Genomic DNA, 5,675 nt, shown 5'->3' with positions numbered 1-5,675 from the left:
GAGCCCATATAGCAAAGATAATCCTAAGCAAAAAGAACAAAGCTGGAGGCATCATGCTACCTGACTTCAAACAATACTACAAGGCTACAGTAACCAAAAGAGCATGGCACTGGTACCAAAACAGACATATAGACCAGTGGAACAGAACAGAGACCTCAGAAATAGCACCACACATCTACAACCATGTGATCTTCAACAAACCTGATAAAAACAAGCAATGGGGAAAAGATTCCCTATTTAATAAACGATACTGGGAAAACTGGCTAGCCAAATGCAAGAAACTAAAACTGGAACCCTTACTTACACCTTATACAAAAATTAACTCAAGATGGATTAAATACTTAAATGCCAAAGCCCAGACCATAAAAACTCTAGAATAAAACCTAGGCAATACCATTCAGGACATAGGCATGGGCAAAGATTTTATGATGAAATCACCAAAAGCAATTGCAACAAAAGCTAAAATTAACAAATAGTGTAAAATTAAACTAAGGAGCTTCTGCACAGCAAAAGAAACTATTATCAGATTGAACAGGCAACCTACAGAATGGGAGAAAATTTTTGTAATCTACTCATCTGACAAAGGTCTAATATCCAGAATTTACATGGAATTTAAACATATTTACAAGAAAAAGTCAAACAACCTCATCAAAAAGTGGGCAAAGGATGTGAACAGGTACTTTTCAAAAAAGGCATTTATGCAGCCAACAAACATGAAAAAAAGCTCAACATTACTGATCATTAGGGAAATGCAAATCAAAACCACAAACAGATAACATCTTACACTAGTCAGAATGGCAATTTTTAAAAAGTCAAGAAACAACAGATGCTGGTGAGGCTGTGAAGAAATAGGAATGCTTTTACACTGTTGGTGGGAATATAAATTAGTTCAACCATTGTGGAAGACAGTGGGGAGACTCTTCAAGGATCTAGAATCAGAAGTACCATTTGACCCAGCAATCCCATTACTAGGTATATGCCCAAAGGAATATAAATTATTCTAATATAAATGTACATGTACACAAATGTTTTTCACAGCAGAATTCACAAGGGCAAAGAGACAGAACCAACCCAAATGCCCATAATGATAGACTTGATAAAGAAAATGTGGCACATATACACCATGGAATACTATGCAGCCACAAAAAGGAATGAGATTTTGTCCTTCACAGGGTCATAGATGAAGCTGGAAGCCATCATCCTCAGCAAACTAACACAGGAACAGAAACCCAAACACTGCAAGTTCTCACTCATAAATGGGAGTTGAATAATGAGAACACATGGATACATGCAGGGGAACCACACACACTGGGGTCTGTGGTGGGGAGAGGGGAAGGGGAGGGAAAACATCAGGATAAATAGCTAATGCATGTGGGGCTTAAAACCTAGATGATGGGTTGATGGATGCAGCAAACCACCATGGCACACATATACCTATGTAACAAACCTGCACATTCTGCACATGTATCCCAGAACTTAAAGTAAAAAGTAATTTTTTAAAAAAAGAATAAATGACAATGATTTTATGACTGTTATTTGAGACATCAATGATCCTTTACTCAAATGTTTTGTCTTCTCAGACTTAAAGAAATTTTCTATCTTAACCTATCCATAACTTTTTACAATTTGGTAAACTACACTTTTATTAACAAAGATAAAAATATTTTTTCTTCCCTTTTCTATTTTGATTCCCCAAAATTTCAAAACTATTTATGAATATTCATATGGAAATATGGTTATCTGCATAAGTCTAATAAAAATGTGCTCTCTCGTTGTAGCAGAATACAACTGAAAACATGGGTTATACATTTGAGTACAATTCCATATAAAAGTATACATATAATGTGTGACTTTGAGAGTCTTGCAATACGTAAATAAAAACTGTCACTTCTTGTCAGGTTCATGATCTCTAAAGCTGTAAGCAAAACCTAAAGTCTGCCTTGGTTTGGGTTTCTAGCCTCAATAAGTTTTTAATCTGATATTCCTATATGAAAATGTAAAAAGAAGAGAAAAAGCTATGATACATCTGTTACTAGATTGTAGCTGTGTATATTGTCTAGGTCCCTCCAATCCACATTGGTTCCATAAAACACTGAAACAGCAATTGTAGTGTTCCTGAAGTCTTATAAGCTGATTATATACATATATATATATACATTTTTTCTTTTTTTTGAGATGGAGATTTGCTCTTGTTGCCCAGTCTGGTGTGCAATGGTGCAATCTTGGCTCACCGCAACCTCGGCCTCCCAGGTTCAAGAGATTCTCCTGCCTCAGCCTCCCAAGTAACTGGGATTACAGGGATGTGCCACTGGGCCCAGCTAATTTTGTATTTTTAGTAGAGGTGGGGTTTCTTCATGTTGGTCAGGCTGGTCTCGAACTCCGACCTCAGGTGATCTGCCCACCTTGGCCTCCCAAAGTGCTGGGATTACAGGCGTGAACCATTGTGCCTGGCCCAGATACATGTTTTTAAAAAGCAAGTCTTCTGCATGATACATGGGGCAGCAAATCACAAAATGAATAGATTTGCATGAGCTGCACCAAGAGTTTACCAAACCACCCAGTGCCATCACCAGAGACATTCAAGACAAGACAAGAAGTTGACATTTTCCCACACTGTACAGAGCATTTCCTAAGACATCAGAACAAGACTCTAAATCAGAATGAGACTATCACCCCCCGTAATGCTACCTTCTTCATTTGGAAGGATAGTGCTGTAATTAAAATTTTCCAGTCAGTAACTGCTATCAGTAATGCGACAAAACCTGGCATAAGGAATCCTTTTATTCCACCTAGTGGCCAACCAAAAATATCAGTATCACAACTTTTTATTCAAATTATACTAGTGGGTCCCTTTTTATAAAGCTGGTGTTCTTTGCTTTAAGTCAATCTAGTCATAAGATCTACTAAACAATTACCACAGATCTCATCCAAAGCCTTTACCCCACAGGCTTTTTATTTGTCTGGTTTTTTGCTGTTAGGCTTAGGATCTTAGTTTAAAACCATTAAACAAACTAAATTTATAATATTACTATTAATTATTTTTATATTTTTTTAACTTTGTTTTTATTGCCTGTCTAATCCTCATAAAGCCAACTCTCCTACAGTGATAAAGTTCTCGGGTGCAGTGGCTCACACGTGCAATCCCAGCACTTTGGGAGGCTGAGGAGGGTGGATCACCTGCAGTCAGGAGTTCGAGACCAGCTTGACAAACATGGTGAAACTGTTTTTACTAAATACAAAAAATTAGCTGGGCATAGTGGATCATGACTGTAATCCCAACTACTTGGGAGGGTGAAGCAGGAGAATCACTTGAACCTGGGAGGCGCAGGTTGCAGTGAGCCGAGATTGTGCCATTGCACTCCAGCCTGGGCAACAAGAGTGAAACTCCATCTCAAAAAAAGAAAAAAAAAAAAAAGATAAAGTTAATGCAACACTTTGAGACAGTTGCTGATGCTTATGGACTAATAAGACAGAACTTGATGCTGGACTCCAGACAAATTTGCTTGAGAAAATGTTCCCTTCTGGCCTCAAATGTGACCTCTATAATGTTCCCCTCAACATGACAGAGAAGCAACCAGGACAGGTCCATCCAGATATTAATGGACAATTAAGCCTAACTTCAAAATGGTTGATCAGCAATGCTTTCAGAGAAAGGTCTTTATCAAAATGGAAAAATATAAAATTTGATTATACAAGTTGGGTCACTCTTGAAAGGCTGGGGTTTGTGGGGCCATAATGGGTGAGGAAACAGTCAGGTCATGTAACATTGTTCACACTGGCTTTGGCGGCTCATGCCTTTAATCCCAGCACTTTAGGAAGGCAAGGCTGGCGGATGACTTGAGGCCAGGAGTTTGAGACCAGCCTGGCCAACATGGGGAAACCCTGTCTCTACTAAAAATACAAAAATTAGCTGGGCATGGGTGCACACACGTGTAATCCCAGCTACTTGGGAGGCTGAGGCAGGAGAATTGCTTGAACCTGGGAGGCAGAGGTTGCAGTGAGCCAAAATTGCACCACTGCACTCCAGCCTGGTGACAGAGCTAGACTCTCTCTCAAAACAACAACAGCAACAAAACATTGTTCCAAGAATGTAACTCTCAGCTAGCCTGGCTACTGAAACAACTCGCTAAAAATCTAAGACTAGTTTTATGCACCACCAACAGCTCGCTTGCCAGCTCCCCAAAACCTGAATAGTGCCAATGAACTTTCTCAAGGAACAATACACCATTTCTTTTTCTTTTATAAAACCTTAAATGTTGTGTTTGTTCATCAGACATACTGACGACCACATTGTCTGCGTGTAGGCACCAGATTGCAGGTCTTAACTTCCCAGATAAAACGTTTTTATTTCAGAGATTCATCTTCACATTTTACTTACTTCAACAGAGCAAAACAAAATCACAGAATGAATTTATAAGCATCTCAAATAAGAAAAGGTGAACCCAGACAAAATATAGACAGAGACAGTTTTTTGTTTTGTTTTGTTTTGTGTTTTTGAGATGGAGTCTTGCTCTGTTACCCAGACTGGAGTGCAGTGGCGCAATTTTGGTTCACTGCAACCTCTGCCTCTCAGGTTGAAGCAATTCTCCTGCCTCAGCCTCCCAAATAGCTGGGATTACAGGTGAGTGCATGCACGCCCAGCTAATTTTTGTATTTTTAGTAGAGACAGCGTTTCACCATGTTGGCCAGGCTGGTCTCAAACTTCTGCCCTTGTGATCTCCCTGCCTTGGTCCCCCAAAGTGCTGGGATTACAGGCATGAGCCACCACGCCCAGCAAGAGACAAGGTTTTTATCTAACAGGTATGTGTGCATGTGTGTGTGTGTGTGTTAACAAGAATAAAAGACAATTCAGATATCAAACTGCTAATCATGCAGACTACTTCAAATGAATTCACATTTAAGCTATAGTCCTGCATCAATCACTCAATGATGGGGATACCTTCTGAGAAATGCATCATTACGTGATTTCCTCATTGTAAGCACAGGATAAAGTGCATTTACAGAAACCTAGAGGGTGTAGCCTATTACACGTCTAGGCTGTGTGGTAGAGCCTAGCACTCCTAGGCTACAAACCCGTAGAGCAAGTTACTGCAAGAAATCCAGTTGGCAATTGTAACCCAATGGTGAGTATTTGTGTGTAAACATGGAAAATATACCGTAAAAAATATAATATGAAACATTTAAAAAAGTAATACACCTATACAGGTAGGATACTTGCCATGATTAGCACTTGCTGGGCTGGATGTTGCTCTGGGTGAGCCAGTGAGTGAGTAGTGAGTGAAGGTGAAAGCCCAGGACCCTACTGTATAATACCGTCTGCTTCACAAACACTTAGGCTACACTAAATTTATGTTTTTTTTTTATTTTGAGACAGAGTCTCGCTCTGCTACCCAGGCTGGATTGCAGTGACGCCATCTCGTCTAACTGTAACCTCTGCCTCCCGGGTTCAAGTGATTCTCCTGCCTCAGTCTCCCAAGTAGCTGGGATTACAGGCGTGAGCCAGCATGCCCAACTAATTTTTGTGCTTTTAGTAGAGACAGGGTTTCACCATGTTGGCCAGGCTGGTCTTCAACTCCTGACCTCAAGTGATCTGCCTGCCTTGGTCTCCTAAAGTGCTGGGATTACAGGCATTAGCCACTGGGCCTGGCCACTAAATGTAATTGTTAATCAACAAC

This window comes from Pongo pygmaeus, chromosome Y (genome assembly GCF_028885625.2).
Source record: "Pongo pygmaeus isolate AG05252 chromosome Y, NHGRI_mPonPyg2-v2.0_pri, whole genome shotgun sequence".
NCBI lineage: Eukaryota > Metazoa > Chordata > Mammalia > Primates > Hominidae > Pongo > Pongo pygmaeus.
Note: the sequence above shows the minus strand (reverse complement) of the source record.